This window comes from Pan paniscus, chromosome 1, assembly GCF_029289425.2.
Source record: "Pan paniscus chromosome 1, NHGRI_mPanPan1-v2.0_pri, whole genome shotgun sequence".
Lineage (NCBI taxonomy): Eukaryota > Metazoa > Chordata > Mammalia > Primates > Hominidae > Pan > Pan paniscus.
In genome coordinates, this window is record NC_073249.2 from 102,885,976 (window position 1) to 102,905,362 (window position 19,387).

Below are 19,387 nucleotides of genomic sequence, written 5' to 3' on the forward strand. Positions count from 1 at the left end.
ACTTAGCTAGTGTTAAAGGAGCTCACGGCGGCGGAGAGCATAACGCGTTACTTTCTGTTTCCCATCATTGCGACTGTAAGGAGAACACTTAACATGCCACCTAAGCCATAAAACTGCAGTAAGGAGAACACTTAACATGCCACCCAAGCCACAAAACTGCAGTTTTAAAAGTAACCCTTACAGAGAAGTCTATTTTTTCATTACAAAAATTCAGGGGAAAGCGCGGACGCAGTCCCCCACCACTACAAATTATGCAGTCGAGCTTCCCACATTTAAGGGAAATCGCAGGGATCAGCACACCCGGAGTGCAATGGATAAGCCTCGCTCTGGGAAAACCACCTTCGTGATCATGGTATTTCCCCTGCCAGGTAAGTATGAGTTCACACACACTCCTGCCCTGTCACAGCTCCATATACCTCACCCTTTACACACATGGTCACTTGCCCCGCGCACCCCTGAGCCCTCCTAGCCCTGACACACAGCTGGGACCCTCAGGTCCGACCAGCGGTCCTGAGCCCGCTCCCACGGCACGGGAGCTCCTTCGTGGTGAAACAGCCAGTGGCGAAGCAGCAGCCCCTGCGCTGCCTCATCTACATAGAAGTCGCCCTATCCGTGATGTCACCGACAGCGCCTTCCTCGTCCCCGTCTGCTTTTCCGCCCCACCCTCCGCCACTCAGCCGACCAATATGGTGCCAGAGCCTGCGGGGGCAGTGATGTCTGCCTCTGCCTTCTTTCCCTCTCTTCCCCGCCCATGGTCTTCCCCAAAGAAGCGGGTGTTTCTGTTGTAGTTTTTTGTTTGTTTTTTGTTTTGCGCCGAGTCTCGCTCTGTCGCCCAGGCTGGAGTGCAGTCGCATGATCTCGGCTCCCTGCAACCTCCGCCTCTCGGGTTGAAGCGATTCTCCTGCCTCAGGCTTCCGCATAGCTGGGATTACAGGCACACGCCACCAAGCCCGGCTAATTTTTGTGTTTTTAGTAGAGACGGGGTTTCACCATGTTGGCCAGGCTGATCTCGAACTCCTGACCTTAGGTAATCCGCCGACCTCGGCCTCCCAAAGTGCTGAGATTACAGGCGTGAGCCATCACGACTGCCCAGAAGCCGGTTCTTAGCCTGTGTTGCCAAGGACCTCTTTGGCAGAAATCTGGAGCCCGTCCACCCTTCTTCAAATAATGGCTTGTAATGCGCAGACTAAAACATGGAGGATTACACAAGAAACTGGTTCACTTCACATCATTATCCTTGTGATGTAGCATTCTACTTGAAATTGGAAGCCGTTCGATATCAGAGAAACCATATCTATGAAACTAGAGAGGCTGCTCAGATGACTGCAAACCAGCCATCCTTACTTGTTTTACCACTAGTAGTGTTATAAGGACGGTGGTCCAATTTCAGGAATCTTTTAGGGTTTTTTCAAATACAGCAATGTACAAATATGCTGTCCCAGCAGAGCACACTAGACACTCGGGCATGATGCTGGAGTTTGTCATCTCTTCCACGGCCTTCTCCAGACCTTAGCACTTACCTCATGTTAGCACTTTATGTTCTGCAAAGACAGAAACAAAGTGGTCCAAATTTGGAAAAAATATATATATATTTGGGGGAAACTTTATTTGAGGTGCTTAACAGATTACTTTTAATCTGTAGAATACAACACCAAACTCTGACAGTACTCCACAGACTCCAAATCTATCAGGCAAGTTTTTCCTGTCCTTTGCTTTCATATAAACTGAATCATAAAGTGTATAGTGGGTTTTGGGGGAATATAACTGCCCAATGGGTTCATGTTGCCTGCTGCCCAGACAGAACCAATTTATCAAGACAGGGGAATTGCAGTAAAGAAAGTTATTTACCCAGAGCCAGCTGTGTGAGAGACCAGTTTTATTATTACCCAAATCAGTCTTCCTGAGTATTCTGGGACCCGAATTTTTAAGGATAATTTGGTGGGTGGGGGCCAGTGAGTTGGGAGTTCTGATTGGTCAGGTCGGAGATGAACTCAAAGGGAGCTAAAGTATCCTCTTGAGCTGGGTCAGTTCCTGGGTGGGGGCCACAAGATCAGATGAGCTGGTTTATCCATCTGGGTGGTGCCAGCTGATGCATCAAGTGCAGGGCTACAAAATACCTCACGCACTGATCTTAGGTTTTACAATAGTGATGTGATCCCCAGGCACAGTTCAGGGAGGTTTAGAATCTCGTAAGTTGGAGGCTGCATGATACTAAACCATCATTTCTAATCTTGTGGCTAATTTGTTAGTCCTGCAAAGGCAGTCTACTCCCCAGGCAGGAAGGGGATTTGTTTTGGGAAAGGGCTGTTATCATCTTTGTTTCACAGCTAAACCATAAACTAAGTTCCTCTCAAAGTTATTTTGGCCTGTGCCCAGGAATGAACAAGGACAGCTTGGATGCTGGAAGCAAGACGGAAGCAGTTAGGTCAGATCTCTTTCGCTGTGATAATTCTCCCAGTTATAATTTTTGCAAAGTCGGTCTCAGAAGCAGAGGCATAGGTTTGACTTCTTTCACTCAGTCTTACATCTATGAATTTTTCATGTTATTCATGTGGTTATTTGTTTCTGTGTGTATTCCTTTGTATGAATATAGGCCAATTTATTTATTTATTCTACTGTTGCTGAACATGTTGACCTAAAAGAAAGAGGCTGAAGCACAAAATAGAATCTAGAGTTTACTTGAGCCAACATGAAGACAGCTGCCTGGAAGACTCACACCAAAAGAACCTTGGATCTGAGCTCCCTTTGGCCTTTGTCACAAGCAGGTTTTTAAAGGTCAAAAGGGGGGATGCACAATGGGCTGACAGAAAGGTGCCTGTCAGGAATTCTCATTGGTTTTCAGAAATAGCATTGATGAGAGCTTGGCTATCCCTTGTTATAGGGTGTGGGATACAGTGTTTGGTGTGGCATTATTAGATTAATTTACAGCTACCTGGGGTGATAGCAAGCAGTTTCAACAGATGAATACATAGCTCAAAAGGAAGGAAGCAGAAAGTGGTTGCTGTCTTGATTTAATGTCTCTCTGATCATGTGAAGTGGCTCACATTCCTCAGATAAAAATTCTTTTAAAAATCTTTCTTCTTGAAAGCATTGATGATCAAAAGCTCAGCCAAGGTGTCCCTCTTTGCCAGGAACACTCATTCCCGGATAGTCTTTCCCACGCTGAGGGCAGGGGAGGACAGGAGCTGCCTCACTGAGGAATTTTTAAGAGCGCCCCAAAGCCCAATTGAAAGTACGTCACAGAGTAGGAAAAAAAAAGAAGAAAAGAAAAGAAAAGAAGAGAGAGAGACTTCAGTTAAATCTACAGCTGTCACTTGTTTAATCATCTCTAGTCTTCAGATACCATAAAATCAGTTTTCTCAGAAGTAAAACAGGAAATATATAACATTAATAATTTGAATAGCACAGATATAATTCACACAAGAATGAGAATCACAAAGAGAATCCGCATGCCAGAACAGTAAGGCAACCTATTCCATTAGGGAGCCAACGAAAAACATCAGGGAAAACATCACATCCCAGTTCTTCTTTCATGATTTCTTGTAGCCAAATGACTTCTAATTTTTTCTAGATGAGGTTCTATGTCATGGGAGTATTTATTTTTGTATACGCAACAAGAGGTTGTAAACACCACACATCCACCTCCCTGCTCAGCTAAATCTATCATCTAAAGCGGGCTGTGGAGGCTGCTGTTGCTGGGGCTCTCCCCTTGGTGTTCTGGGCTGCGTTGTACTAAGTGGAGAAGGTGGTTGTGGGCAAGCGTTATGCAGAGATCACAACCAGGTGGGCAGGGGGCTGCTCTCTCCACACTGTCAGTTGACAATGTACAATTCCTTTTATGAACTCTTGTAAGTGCTGCTGTATCTACCCATTGTTTTTGTTTTGTTTTGTTTTTTGAGACAGACTCTCTGTCTCCCAGGCTGGAGTGCAGTGGCACAATCTCGGCTCTCTGCAACCTCTGCCTCCTGGGTTCAAGTGATTCTCCTGCCACAGCCTCCCAAGTTGCTGGGACTACAGGCACACGCCACTGTGTGCAGCTAATTTTTGTATTTTTAGTAGAGATGGGGATTCACCATGTTGGCCAGGCTGATCTCGAACTCCTGACCTCAGGTGACCCACCTGCCTGGGCCTCCCAGAGTGCTGGGATTATAGGCATGAGCCACCGTGCCCAGGTTCTAACCATTTTTAAATAAGAATAATATTGTCTTTGAAAATATATATCATCTAAAGTAATGCAATTATCTAGTACAATCTTAGCCAGTGAATAAATAGCTTTTTGTTGAGCTGTGAAAGAGGCTACAGTTTCATCAGCAATATTTCTTTCTTTCTTTTGTCTTTCTTCTTTTTTTTTTTTTTTAAGACACAGTCTTGCTGTGTTGCCCAGGCTAGAGTGCAGTGGTGCAGTCTCAGCTCACTGCAGCCTCAACCTCCCTCTCTCAAGCAATCCTCCCACCTCAGCCTCCCGAGTAGCTGGGACTACAGACATGCACCACTATGCCTGGCTAATTTTGTTTTTGTTTGTTTGATTGTTTTGTTTGTTTGTTGAAAGACAGGGTCTCGCTGTCTTGCTCAGGATGGTCACAAATTCCTGAGCTCAAGCAATCCTCCCACCTGAGCCTCTCAAAGTGCTGGAATTACAAGCATAGGCCCCCAAGCCTGGACTCTTTATTTTTCTTTCAGAGAGAAGGAGTGGCTCTGTCGCCCAGGCTGGAGTGCACTGTCGCCATCATAGGTCACTGCAGCCTGGAACTCCTGGGTTTAAGTGATCCTTCCACCTCAGCCTCTGAGTCACTGGGATTATAGGCCAGAGCCCCCATGCCCGGTTTTTATCAGCAATGTTACCTAAGGTTAAAGAAGGATTTCTAACCAGGGGAAGCAACATCCCATCAAAGCAAAACATGCTCCCCCAAAAATGTATGGAGCTACTTTCTTAATGGTCAGGCAGGTAATTAGCAAGTTTTCTCCCAATAGGACCTCCATCTATTAATAAAATAGAGTGGTGGGCATGCCTAGTGAAAAGTTTGAGGACACTCATCCAATTCTTTTTTTTTTTTTTGAGATGGAGTCTCGCTCTGTCTCCCAGGCTGAAGTGCAGTGGCATGATCTTGGCTCACTGCAACCTCTGCCTCGCAGGTTCAAGTGATTCTCCTACCTCAGCCTCCTGAGTAGCTGGGAATACATGTGAACACCACCATACCCAGCTAATTTTTGTATTTTTAGTAGAGACGGGGTTTCACAGTGTTGGCCAGGCTGGTCTTGCACCCCTGACCTCAGGTGATCCACCCGCCTCGGCCTCCCCACTCATCCAATGTTGGGTTTCTTCAGAGCTATATATATATATATAGGCATGACCAAATATCCTAAAAGACATTGCACTTCATCATTCCATGTCTTTAGACATTTAAGGGCCATGGATGGTGATCTCCTCCACAGACCAAATAAATGCTAGTGCACAACAGGTAAGTGTAGTATAATTTGGGTACATCAGCTTTCGGCATTTAAACCATGCATGGGTCAGACATGTTAGAGCAAGAGGGCAGGTTGGATCCTGATAGCAGGAGGGAGTGTTTTTCTCTTAACTTTCCAATAGCATCATGGTGTTTACCACTGTCATTTCAGAGTGAGGCAACAATTTTTTGTTGGTTTTCTTTCTGATCTTTGGTTTTTTTTCAACCGGGGTCTCACTGTTGCCCAGGCTGGAATGCTGTGGCAACATGACAGCCCAGTACAGTCTTGACCTCTTGACCTTCAGGGCTCAATGAATCATCCTACCTCAGCTTCCCAAGTGCTGGAGTTAGGCACACACCACCATGCCCAGCTTATTTATTTACTTTCTGAGACAGGGTCTCACTCTTTTGCCCAGTCTGGAGTGCAGTGGTGTCATCTGGATTCACTGCAGGCTCGAACTCCTGGGCTCAAGTCTCCTCTCAGCTCATACTCCTGAGTAGCTGGGACTACAGTTGGGTGCCACCATGCACCCAACTGTATATTTTTGTATATTTTGTAGAGATTGTTTCACCATTTTGCCCAGGAAGATAGTCTCAAACTCCAGGGCTCAAGTGATCCTCCTGCCTCGATCTCCCAAAGTGCTGGGATTACAGGCAGTTATTTTGACAGTACAATTATGATGGGTTAAACTGAGACGTACGGCAGGAAGGTTAGGATGACTCAGACAGATTCGATAAACAGGTTTTGCTTGATGTAACCCCGAGTTGCATCGTGAGTGCAATCAGGAGGAATACAGGTGAAATTTGGCACAGGATGTACCAATGGGTCATTATGGTCAAAAGTGGTTGGTGGTTTAAGGTGGCAAACCCAGCACCTTGTCACATTTCCCACAGTGGCAATGGTTTGTGAGATTCTGATCACAGAATTATCCCTCCCTGATGTAATCAAATTAATTAAGGACAGTAAAACAGAAATCTGATCATAGGCATTTTGCTATGTATGTATGTATATGTATATACATGTACGTGCAATAGGACTAGTGTGTCATATCTTTAGAGAATATACATATAGGGTGATTTTACCAAAACCAATAGGATATGACCCCTACAACTTAAAGGAGCCCTGATGGTGCATGTATTCCAGTCAAGAGAAAAAGAGACTAACTCTTCCAGGTGCAGTGAGCACTGGAATTGTGAATAGCTGGTTATACAGGCCAGTATCTTGGGTGGAAGTGGGCTACAACAGATGTCAGCTACTTGCCATCTTCGTCAGGAAGATGGCAGGTCACCTTTAAGTGAAAACCTCCACTGACAGATGTCCACTCTGGTAGGGTTGCCTTTTAGATATGAGAAACATGAATCTGTGTGTCAATGCCCTTATATTTACTGCCACAGAGATTAGGCAATAATACCTGATGTGAGCCAGGTGCAGTGGCCCACACCTCTGGTCCCAGCTATTTGGGAGACTGAGGCAGGAAGATGGCTTGACCCCAGGAGATAAAGGCTACATTGAGTCATAATTACGCCACTGCATTCCGGCCTGGGCAACAGAGTGAGACCCCATCTCAAAAAAATAAATTAATATTAATAATACCTACGTGGTGCTCTCCAGTGGACTTGGAGGGAGTATTTTATTTGATGTTGTTTCCAGTAAGCGACATCTCCAGTTTATAGGCATAGTTTTTGATATTTTCATCTCCCATCAGCTCATTATGAAAGGCATCCTTTATTAATTTGGAGCTCTTCATAAGAAGTTTTGTGAGACCTTAGAAATAATGGAGAATGTTACCTTTAAGAAGTGCAGTGCAGGTTCATAAGCCCCTTCATCTAACCACTGCATGGGTCTTCCTGTTCTAATTTCAAAGGGAGGGAGTGGAAGTTTTCCAGAAACAGTGGGGGATCTTTGGCCAGGGAAGGTTAAAAACTTCCCTTTTGAGTTTTTATCTTATCATTATTAAGTTGCACTAGTCCAGAGGATTAGGGGTGATAGGCACAATGGAAATGTTGGGACATAGGCCAAACGTTACAAATGGATCCAACTATCTGACTGATAAGGTGTGTTCCTCATTTGCTATGGAGATCAGATGGCACTCCCCATGAGGAATGATTTTCTCTAATCACAGTCTACCAGCTGCTTGGGCTGTGGCTCATTGGCACAGAAATGTTTCACTCCAGCGACAGCGCGTATAAATTAGCACCAGAAAGTATCTGTGACCCTGAGATGGAGACAGCTGGATAAAGTCTAACTGCCATGTCTCAAAAGGTCCTAAAGATACAATGTCCCTGTGACACATGAAGGGGTTTTCCAGGATTATGTTTGGGACAGAACAGACAGTACAGCAAGAATAAACCTTTTGCGCAATGGCAGGCGATGATTTTCAATACACTGCTTTCCCCATGCTATCATTTTGTCTGAATTCCAACGAGTCAGCTTATGAACTACTTTAAAATGGGTAATTGAAGCCTAAGGGGTGGATCAGGGTATCACTGGGCCCATACCATATGCGTGTTTCTGGAAAAAACTTGTTCCCTTTATCTTTCCAGAGAAAATAAAATATTGACTCAAAATAAATTAATTAAATTTTAAAAAGAAACAGGGCCAACCATGGTGGCTCATGCCTGTAATCTCAGCACAGCTCTTTGGGAGGCCAAAGCAGGAGGATCACTTGAGCTCAGCAGTTGGAGACCAGCCTGGGCAATTTAGTGAGACCACATCTCTACAGAATTATTATTTTTCTTAATAGCCAAGTATGATGGTGCATACCTGTAGTCCCAGCTACTTGGAAGGCTAAGGTGGGAGGATCACTGGAGCCCAGGAGGTTCAGGCTACAGTGAACTATGATTGTGCCACTGCACTGCAGCCTGGGCAACAGAGAAAGACCTTGTCTCAAAAAATAAAATAAAATAAAATGTCTTAGAAGTTTAGCTGTCCATCCTATGCAGCAGAATATCTATGTGTCATGTCCACCATGTCCTTCTGTTGTATCATCCCCTTAGTTAAGCCAGGAAGGCACCTGTCCCCTTATTAGAATATCATGGGCACATGGCTAGCACAGTGGCTCACGCCTGAAATCCCAGCACTGTGGGAGGCTGAGGCACATAGATCTCTTGAGCCCAGGAGTTGGAGACCAACCTGGGCAACATAGCAACGCCCTATCTCTACAAAAAAAAAAAATAGCTGAATGTGGTGGTGCATGTCTGCAGATCCAGCTACTCTGGAGGCTGAGGTGGGAGGATAACTAGAGCCCAGGGGGTGGAGGCTGCAGTGAGCTGAGATCACGCCACTGCCCTCCATCCTGGGTGACAGAGTGAGACCTAGTCTAAAAAAAGTGGGGGAAGGGGGAGAAAGTTTGTTGTGCCAGCAAGTAAATGAAGAAAGGGACAGTATTAGAGTTGAGAAATAAATTGGAATATGATTTGATACCTCTCCCGCAGAAGATAAATTTGCTAAAAGTGCTGAATTTAGAGGCATTACATAAGACCCGTTGCAGTTGCTCATGCCTGTAAATCCTGGCACTTTGCAAGGCCGCGGAGCTGCTTGAGCCCAGGAGTTCGGAGACCAGCCTGTGCAACATGGTGAAACCCCTTCTCTACAAAACAAATAAAAATTAGCAGGGCATGATGGCCCACTTCTGCAGTCTCAGCTACTTGGAAGGCTGAGAGATGGGAGGATCGCTTGAGCCTGAGAAGTTGAGGCTACAGTGAGACGCAATCAGGCCACTGCACTCCAGCCTTAGAGACAGAATGAGACCCTGTCACAAAAACTAAAAATAAAAATTAAAAAGCCTGTAATTTAGCAGTGGCACATCCAGTTCTCTATGCTACTATACAACTATCAGTGGCCAAAGATATGTGTACAAGAATGACGATTTCAGGATTCTCTGAAATCCTAAAACCATGAAGCCAACCTTATTTCAAACACATTTTGAAAACGGTTAAATAAATCATGCACAAACTGACTGATAAAAAATGCTGTTTTCAAAAATGATGAAGAGGATTATTATGATGATGAATGATTCCACTTTCTTTTTTTTTTTTTTTTTTTTTGAGACGGAGTCTCGCTCTGTCGCCCAGGCTGGAGTGCAGTGGCGCGATCTCGGCTCACTGCAAGCTCCGCCTCCCGGGTTCACGCCATTCTCCTGCCTCAGCCTCCCGAGTAGCTGGGACTACAGGCGCCCGCCACCACGCCCGGCTAATTTTTTGTATTTTTAGTAGAGACGGGGTTTCACCGTGTTAGCCAGGATGGTCTCGATCTCCTGACCTCGTGATCCGCCCGCCTCGGCCTCCCAAAGTGCTGGGATTACAGGCGTGAGCCACCGCGCCCGGCCCACTTTCTATCCATATTATTGATAGAGCAACCAGTAAATCCAGGCCCATCCTGGGGATAGGATATCTCTCTAGGCCTCCTATTAACAATGAAAAAATTAAGGTTGGCATATAACCCATCCAAGCCTATAAGGGGCAGCATGAGGATTTTGTAGGCACCAGAAGTGACTCGTTTGGTCTCTGTTTCTTGTACACAGGCACAAGACAGCATGACATTTCAGGAGATTCTCTGTCTGAATTGGATCTGTGAGGCGAGGGTGTGGGGAGTGTGGGGAATGGCCCTTGACAGGGATCTCTGTTAACTGTGCCTAGAATCCTGAGAAGATAAAACCTTCCCTGCAGTAAGCATCCCTGGCTGGCCTGGAACCTATAGGACTTGGGACTATGGGAAGAAAAAGGGAAGATTCTCTAGTGATCGATAATACACGAACGCTTTAGAAGCTAGAGCAAGCGTCCCCGGGTGGGCTCGAACCACCAACCTTTCAGTTAACAGCCGAACGCGCTAACCGATTGCGCCACAGAGACAAGAACTACCACTTTTACTGTGCGCTATGGGAAGGGCGCCTTCAACAAATTTCCCCTGTGCCTTCCAGCCTCAGGGCTCGTCCGGCAGGATGACTGAGCAAGGCCTTGGAAAACCGGAGCGATTAGAGCGGTGAATCGCGCTGGTCACGTTGGACACCTGCGCGTTAGGAGATTCTGGAGCCAGAAGGACAGCCGAATGGCCTTCGCCCGCCCTGCCCCTCGCCTGCTTCAGAAGCCCCCGGAAACGCCCCGGTCTGCGACCGGGGTTCGAGCAGCCAGGGGGCTCAAGGGAAGCTGAACGCCTGGCGGGCTCCCGGGATGGCTCTTCCCGTTCTTTGCACAGCCTTCACCCAGTGAGGGAGCCTGTGCCCTCCCTGCCCAGTCGCATTCGGGGCGCTGCGGAGCTTCCGCTGCCTTCTTCGGATCCTGTGTTCGGCAAGGGGACTCCACCAGGGCAGGGATCGTGGTGAGGGTCGCTCGTGGATCCCCTCGCGGGGAGCATGGTCTGGCACTCACTAGGGCGCACGACTAGGACTTGTTGAATGAATCCGTCGTCGCCTTTATCTTTTAGTCCTTTGAAGAGCCTTGAGAATGGAAATCATGAGAGATTTTTCCATGGGGGAAGTTCTTTTTACGAAACGTTTATTCAGATTGATTTCTCGGCACCCCGCGGGGCGGGCAACGGGCAGGGCTTCCAGTGCACCTTCTGCGCAGTGGAGCCGCGGGGGCTCAGCTGGACAGTGGTCGGGTCGTGGGGCTGGAGGGCGGGAGCGGGGGAAGGGAAAAGCAAAAGCGGGGAAAGAAGCCGGAGAGCGGTGGACCAGACATCTAGACCTGAAAGGCTCGTGCGGAGGCAGAGGCGGGATCTTCCGGAGGTGAGAATTTTTTACTGTAGCAGAATGGGGAGGAATTGAGGGGAAAACGGAGATAGAACCTGAAAGAGCCCCAAACGTGAGAATCTGTAGCTCCCCAAGAATAAGATCTTCCAGAAAGATTAGACCGAAAACTAGGCGTCTGGGAACCCTGACATCCTTGGAGGAGTAGCATCATCATGACCCTCTGTGTTCCTTTTGGCATAAGGACTTGCTTCCATTGTTTGTTTGTTAAATTGTTGTGTTTGTTTAATAAATAAAACCTTTTCATGTATCTTTGCAATTACGTTGGTTTGGCCGAGCGCGGTGGCTCACGCCTGTAATTCCAGCACTCTGGAAGGCCGAGGCGGGCGGATCACGAGGTCAGGAGATCGAGACTATCCTGGCTAACACAGTGAAACCCCGTCTCTACTGAAAAATACAAAAAATTAGCCGGGCGTAGTGGCGGGCGCCCGTAGTCCGAGCTACTCGGGAGGCTGAGGCAGGAGAATGGCGTGAACCTGGGAGGCAGAGCTTGCAGTGAGCAGAGATCGCGCCACTGCACTCCAGCCTGGGCGACAAAGGGAGACTCTGTCTCAAAAAAAAAAAAAAAGAAAGAAAGAAAGAAAGAAAGAAATTACGTTGGTTCTATTACTTTATGATTACAAACAATGCTGCAGTCACCATTCTTGGGCACTTCTCATTGGCCACTGGTGTATTTCTATAGGATAGAGGCCTGGAGAGCAGCTGCTCCAGCATAGTGATTACATGGTTTTTTATATCATTCCATTTTCTTTCCTTTTTTGGCTTATTAGCTATAATTCTTTCTTTTGTTATGTCAGTGATAGCTTTAAGGTTTCTAGAATACATCTTTATCAGTCTGCCCTCAAGTGACATTATACCTTCCCTTCTGGCCTTTATGCTAGTGTTGCCATGTCATTTGATTTTAGACATGTTATAAACCCCAACATCTAAGTACATACATAGTGATTTCCAGTCGTCTCCATTTATTGGTGTAGGTTCAGATTTCTGTCTGGTATCCTTATCCTTAGGCCTGGAGGACTCCTTCAACATTTCTTGTAGTGCGGGTCGGTGAATGCTTTCATTTATTTGTATGTCTTTATTTTTATTTGTATTTTTTTAAGATGGAGTCTCACTCTGTCACCCAGGCTGGAGTACAGTGGCATGATCTGGGCTCACTGCAACCTCCACCTCCTGGGTAAAAGTGATTCTCATGCCTCAGCCTCCTGAGTAGCTGGGATTACAGGCATGTGCCACCTCACCTGGCTAATTTTTGTATTTTTAGTAGAGACGAAGTTTTGCCATGTTGGCCAGGCTGGTCTCCAACTCCCCGACCTCAAGTGATCTGCCCGCCTCGGCTTCCCAAAGTGCTGGGATACATGTGTGAGCCACTGCGCATGTGTATGTCTTTAAATGTCCTTATTTCAGTCACATTTTTTAGAGATTTTTCATTGTGGCATAGAATTCCAAAATAACTTTTTTTCTCTCTCTCACTACTTTATTATGTTGCCACTTTGATGCCTTGTCATTGATATATCATCTTTTCTGTTTTTGTAAAACTGGCATAAAGGAGGCTTCCTGTACTTGTTATATAATTTTTGGAATGTGTACTTAAATTTAAAAAAATTTGTTATACTTTAAGTTCTGAGATACATGTGCAGAACGTCCAGGTTTGTTACATAGGTATACATGTGCCATGGTGGTTTGCTGCACCCATCAACCCATCATCTACATTAGGTATTCCTCCAAATGCTATCCCTCCCTTTGCCCCACACCCCCCTATAGGCCCCAGTGTGTGATGTTCCCCTCCATGTGTCCATGTGTTCTCATTTTTCAACTTCCACTTATGAGTGAGAACATGCGGTGTTTGGTTTTCTGTTCCTGTGTTAGTTTGCTGAGAATGATGGTTTCCAGCTTCATCTATGTCCCTGTGAAGGACATGAACTCCTTCTTTTTTATGGCTGCAGAGTATTCCATGCTGTATATGTGCCACATTTTCTTTATCCAGTCTATCATTGATGGGCATTTGGGTTGGTTCCACGTCTTTGCTACTGTGAATAGTGCTGCAATAAACATACGTGTGCATGTGTCTCTATAGTACAATGATTTATAATCTTTTGGGTATATACCCAGTGATGGGATTGCTGGGTCAAATGGTATTTCTGATTCTAGATCCTTGAGAAATCGCCACAGTCTCTTCCACAATGGTTGAACTAAATTAAAAATATGAAAATGGGCTGGATGAGGTGGCTCACGCCTGTAATCTGAGCACTTTGAGAGGGGGAGGCGGGATGATTGATTGAGGCCCAGAGTTGGAGACCAGCCTGGATAAGATAGTAAGACTCTCTCTCTCTCTCTCTCTCTGTGTGTGTATATATATATGTGTGTGTGTGTATATATATATATATATATATAAAATATATATATACACATTCTCTCTGTGTATATATATTATATATATATAATATATACACACACTCTCTCTCTATAGATATATGTATACACACAGAGAGAAATACATCCATCGTGAGAGTCCTAGATTCATCTTAAGTTTCACCGAAAGTGCACTTAGAGTAAAATGTGCCCACTCTGAGGGTCAAACCTACCTACTGACGTGTAAGTTGTGTTTGTGAGACATTCTCAACAGCATTTGCTTTCCCTAGCATAGTGGTTTTCATGTTTTCCTCACACCTGAATGTCCTCAGTGCAAAACCTGTCAGAATTCATTTCCTTTGCTGTTCTTCTTTGAGAAACCTCCAGGGTTTTATTTATTTATTCCATATCTTTTAAAAGCATAGAGACAAAGACTGGCAAGTGGTATATATTACTACATTAGTCTGAGTTCTCCAGAAAAAGAAAACGAGCAGGATACACACACAGACACACACACACACATACACACACACACACACAGAGAGAGATTTACATTGGCTAATGTGATTATGGAAGCAGAGAAGTCCAAGGTCTACACTGAGTAAGCTCTAGACCCAGGAGAGTGGAATATAGTTCTCTATCAAGTCCAAGGCCCAAGGCAGAAGACTGATGTCCCAGCTCAAAGACAGTGGAGCAGAGACTTCTTTCTTAGCCTTTCATTCTATTCAAGCCTTCTGTGGGTTGGATGAGGCCCACTCACACTGGGGAGGGCAATCTGCTTTACTCAGTTTACCGATTCAAATGTCAATCTCATCCAGAAACACTCTCAGAGACACAGTGAGAAATAATGTTTAACCAAATATCTGGGCACCCCATGGCCCGTTCAAACTGACAGAAAAATTCATCTTCACAAATACTCTCAATAAAAGTGACTAACAAATGTAGCATCATGTCCTGCCTGTTTATCCCATGACAATTAATGTATTCCAGCCCAACATTGTCTTCCTTTCTCTTACAGAAGCAACATGTAACAGTTTCATTGAAAGTAAGGTTGCCCGGGCACGGTGGCTCACCCCTGTAATCCTAGCACTTTCGGAGGCCGAGGCGGGCAGATCACCTGAGCTCAGGAGTTTGAGACCAGCCTGGCTAACATTGTGAAACCCCATTTCTACTAAAAACACAAAAAATTAGTCGGCCGTGGTTGCGCATGCCTGTAATCCCAGCTACTCGGGAGGCTGAGGCAGGAGAATCATGTGAACCTGGGAGGTGGAGATTGCAGTGAGCCAAGATCCCGCCATTGCACTCCAGCCTGGGCAACAAGAGTGAAACTCCATTTCAAAAAAATTAAAAATAAAAATAAATAAATAGAGTGAGGTTAATTTTGACCTTATGGAGTCTCTCCCCAACCCCTACATACCTTTGCACTTGTGGATTGTCATTTTGTCATGCCTTTGATATAAAAATATATCAATAAGCTATATGCAGTGCTAATGTAAGTTTGAATTTCATCCTGACTCCATAAGCCACTTTCCATTTTGATAAAGCCTAGAAATATTAATGTCCATCTCCTTGAATATGGGTAATGGATACCTATTGTGGGGCCCACTCTCAATCTCATGGGGTTTTTTTGTTTTTTTAAATTTTCATTCAGGTCTCAATAGATATGCCTGGGCTGCCTGAAAGCCACTGAAAATGGCCCGTGGCCTTGTACATCTGACAGAGTGGACTAAAATCTAAGCCATGGAATGGGGGGATGGAAAGTGAGAAACACCAAACTCAGCACACAATGACTCAGTTTAAATCTCTGGGCTAAGAGATCTATCATGGCTTCTGGGACATAAGGCTTTGTCTGGAGGGTGACTGTAGGCTCCCATGACAATGCTTACCCCAGAAAGCTCAAGGCTGCCAGAGGAACTTACTTTAGTTCCAGCCAATACCTGCTGATGATGGTAGGTTCAGGATCTCCCTTTTGTATAGCACTTACTAAGAAGGGAATCCTTCCTCCATCCCTTTGAGATGTGTTTGTATCTCCTAGGGACTCCAGTGTGTCTTTCCCTAGGATCCGAAAGCCATTCCTTTGAGCTGTAGTTCTCAGGAAGGACTGAGCCTCTGTCTTCCAGTCTCTGTGGGAGGTTAGAATCCTATCTTCTAATATTGTCAGCTAGCAGACACAGCTGGCCTGATGAGGCAGACATTCACAATGTTTCACTTGTGCCCTGCCCCCTGCCCTCTCCCCTACCTCCCTCTCCCCCTATAATGCCATCACCTCTGTACAAATGGGAACACAGCTCAGCCCCGTTCTCTACTATCAGTAGTTACTGAATAAAATCTGTTTTCTCTGCTTTAACTAATGTCTGGCTTTATCTTTGACAAAATAAGTGGAGCGATGATTTTTAGGGACAAGGCAGCTGCAAAGAGAGGCACAGACATGGGAGGAGAGGGAGGGATCACCTGACCCTTTTCATTTCGTAGGTATCTATTCCTGCCTGGTGTTTATAAGCCTGACACTTGGCTGGGCTTCCCTGGGGTATATCTCCATGGCTCTGTGGCAAGACTTGAATAGGCTGGTGATGACACTTGATGTCCCCATAGCCACCTTCAAAAATGTCATTAAAGGCTTGCGAGAAAATGGAAGGAAACACAGAAAACCTGATTTTGAAAGTTGCTGCCTCTCCTTCCTCATTCAGAGCGTGTACGATATTGCTGTGCGGTGTTTGTTGGACTGCAATTGAGCACAACACCTTTTCTAATATTTGGCAGTTTCTTGCAGAGTTAAGCCTACCCTATAAGGAAGCAAATTTACTTTCATTCATTACCCATGAAAAATGAACACATACATCCAATAAGGCTTCTACAAAAAATGCTCATAGCAACCTTATTTTTATACTAAGGAAAAACTGGGTACAGCACAGTCTTCATTAACAGAAGAATTTAATACCTACTGTTATATAGTCATAAAATGACCTCATGCACAGCAAACAAAAACAAGCAAAAAAAAAAAAAAGTAGGAAAAGTATGAAAAAACACAGTAACATGGGTAAAACCCTCCAAACACTATACTTAGCAAAAGATGCCTATAAAAATAAGCATCAGGACTCAACAGTGGCTCCCTCTTTGACGTACTTTGATGGAAAACTTCCTGGGTTGATGGAAATGTTCTATGTGGCTTGGTCTAGTTGATACTTACAAGGGTCTATACATTTATTAAGCTTCACGGTACACTTTTTACATTTACATTTTTAATATAAAAATAATGTTAATTATTTTTAAACTGCCGAAATCCCAAAATGAATATTTGTTTTAGTATTGGTTTAACCCTGAGATATATTTTTTACTTTTATACATACTGTAAAATCTGTATAATAAAGTTTGGAGTAAATTAGACCTTTTTACTCTTCCTACACAATGCTAGAAGTCTGGAACATCTTAATTCCATTTACCCTCCTTGTGATTCTCAAGTTACTCTCATTAATTTTAAGGTACCATATATTTTAAGTCACATGGACATCATTATGATCATTGGATTAGTAAAACGTACTATTTGACTGAGCCACACATTAAACCTACACATCGCCCTGCATTCCTTCGTTCCCTTTCCACATTCCCCGGGGATATTTCACATTTTTGCATTTCCCTTAGTTAGCATGTGCTGCTTCTCCAGAAAGGTCTGCACTTCACCTTCACTTGAAAGATCTGTAGTCTTGGGTTAGGAGCCAGCAGTCAGTTGAAAATGATAGTATTTTAGAACTCTATGATGTCTTACTTTTTCACTGCTGTGAATTTAGCACCTGACCTTTGGACACAATAGGAATTTCCCCCTCTGGGGGCTGCTCTGGTTTTCCCATGTGCCTTCCGCGTTCAGCAGTGTCCTGATGACATGCCTAGGTGTGGTTTGTTTGTCCTTATGCTGCTTGGAGTTCATAGCTCTTCTTGCACATGTGGCTTGATGCCTCGTTGGGTTTGTTTCTCTTAATTGTCCATAGGTAAGAACTATTTCTTTTCAGTATTGCTTCTGTCCCATTTTCTGTCTCCTCCAGCTTCCAGGACATTAGTGACAATTTATTTTAAGCATTTATGACATAACTCATATATATATACATATATATATATATATGTATATATATACACACACTTGTTTCTTAGTTTTCCTTCCTGCTAGCTCTCTCTCCACTTGTCTGGAAAGTCTCCGCTTACTTATCTTCAGGCTGGTAATCCATCTTCGCATGGATCCAAACTGCCATTACACCAATCTATTGACTTTTTAAAATAATAACTATTGCATTTTATTTCTAACTTTAATAGATTTTCTTTCCAATTATAAGTATTTATTACATCTCTATGTTATTTCTACCATTACCGTATTTTATTTGTATAATTTCCATTTTATTTCAAAATAGGTTATTATTTTCTGGTGAAAATTTTTACCGTCTCTCCATTCTTCTGAACATCTAAATCATATCATTTGAATGTTACTGTCTTATAACCTCGATGTCTCCATCATCTGTGAAAAACCTACTGTTTCCTGTTTTGAGTTTGTTTTCTCTTGCCTCTGCTTCTTTATATGCCTAGAATACTATGACTGAATGATGGGTCTCTGTGTGAAAAATTATGAAAGGACTGAGTCGTGTTCTCTGTCTCTGAAGATTAATTCCCCTCTGCCCCTGGCAGGCACCAGAGGCACAGATCACCTCAACCCCATCTCTGTCTCGGCTGACCTGCAGCTTGTTTTTCCTCTTGGGAAACTCAGCAGCAGGATTTTTTCCCTCAGAGAAACATCACATTTAAAGCATACATAGAAAAAGTGGGGTTTTTTTCATAAAAAGTCTTAGTTTTCTTATTGTAAATTTAAACACATGGTTATTAGTGTTCTTAAGCTAATTGGGCTAGCCTGGGCAACACAGTGAGACCCCGTAACTATGAAAAATAAAAACACTAGGCAGGCATGGTGGCATGTGCCTGCAGTCCCAGCTACTCAGGAGGCTGGGGCAGGAGGAGCACTTGAGTCCAGGGGTTCAAGGCAGCAGTGAGCTAGATCATGCCACTGCACTCCAGCCTGGGTGAGGAATAGAGACCCCGTCTCTGAAAATTAATAATAATCATATAGTAATAATAAGACAATTGGGGCAGTACCTCCTTTATATTGATCAGATACTCAATTTGTCTATACCCTCCAGAGGAAGACAAAGTATTCTACTTTGTTTCCTGAGAAAATACTGTGTATTTATACATGAAAAAAATCCATTAAAATACTGGGCATTCTAAAGCATCTAAATGTCATAAGTAATATCATTTAAAGTGGAAACAGAGGCAGTGGTGTCTATCAAGGATGCTTATCAGTGAGGGAAACAAAAGGAATCATTAAGCACCCTTGGATACCTGGAGGGCCCCTCTGCCAAAAATCTCAGTAATTCTGTGATACACTTTTGAGTCTAGCAGGTTATTCTGTTTTCCAGAGTACGAAGTTGCCAACCTAAAAGAACAACCGAGAGAGTGGTTCTCCAAAGAAGTGAATGTTTGGGAATAAACAGAGGATTTCAATCCAGGATATGCGCACTATCGTATGAGGACCCAAAGGCACAACCAGGCAGGCTGAGAAGGGGAACCTTTAACAGCGAAAATGAGGAAGGTTACATAGTTGTTTTGAAACAATTATCCTTGGCCACAAGGAATAATCACAAGGGTGGCATCAGTCCAAGGATGAATAGGCAGTTGCTGGGCAGATGTCCTTGCAGAGAGATTCTTTGGGTAAGGTTGTGGTGGCCTTTGTGCAAAGTTGTGGTTTTCAGAGAGTTCTTGTAATAGTTTTTATCACAGGCATGTGTGTGTGAGCACCCCTCCTTTATG

General features: G+C 44.3%; 1 protein-coding gene, 2 non-coding genes and 1 pseudogene across 4 annotated transcripts in view; 2 read left to right on the plus strand and 2 right to left on the minus strand.

Moving 5' to 3' along the window:
- Positions 1-211: 211 nt before the first annotated feature.
- LOC129395138 (U1 spliceosomal RNA) lies at positions 212-376 on the minus strand. Its single transcript, XR_008622635.2, has one exon. It is a non-coding gene; the product is annotated as a U1 spliceosomal RNA (small nuclear RNA).
- Positions 377-10,224: 9,848 nt separating this feature from the next.
- Positions 10,225-10,298, minus strand: TRNAN-GUU (transfer RNA asparagine (anticodon GUU)). Its single transcript has one exon. It is a non-coding gene; the product is annotated as a tRNA-Asn (tRNA).
- Positions 10,299-10,494: 196 nt separating this feature from the next.
- LOC134730726 (uncharacterized) lies at positions 10,495-12,299 on the plus strand (annotated as a pseudogene).
- LOC117981392 (myomegalin-like) overlaps positions 11,060-19,387 on the plus strand; it is a 46,510-nt gene continuing 38,182 nt past the window's right edge. Inside the window, exon 1 of one of the 2 annotated variants that reach the window (XM_063606121.1) lies at positions 11,060-11,173. The gene's annotated coding sequence lies outside the window, so the exon portion shown is untranslated. The remainder of the gene's footprint in view (positions 11,174-19,387) is intronic. The other variant, XM_063606116.1, reaches the window with a different exon arrangement.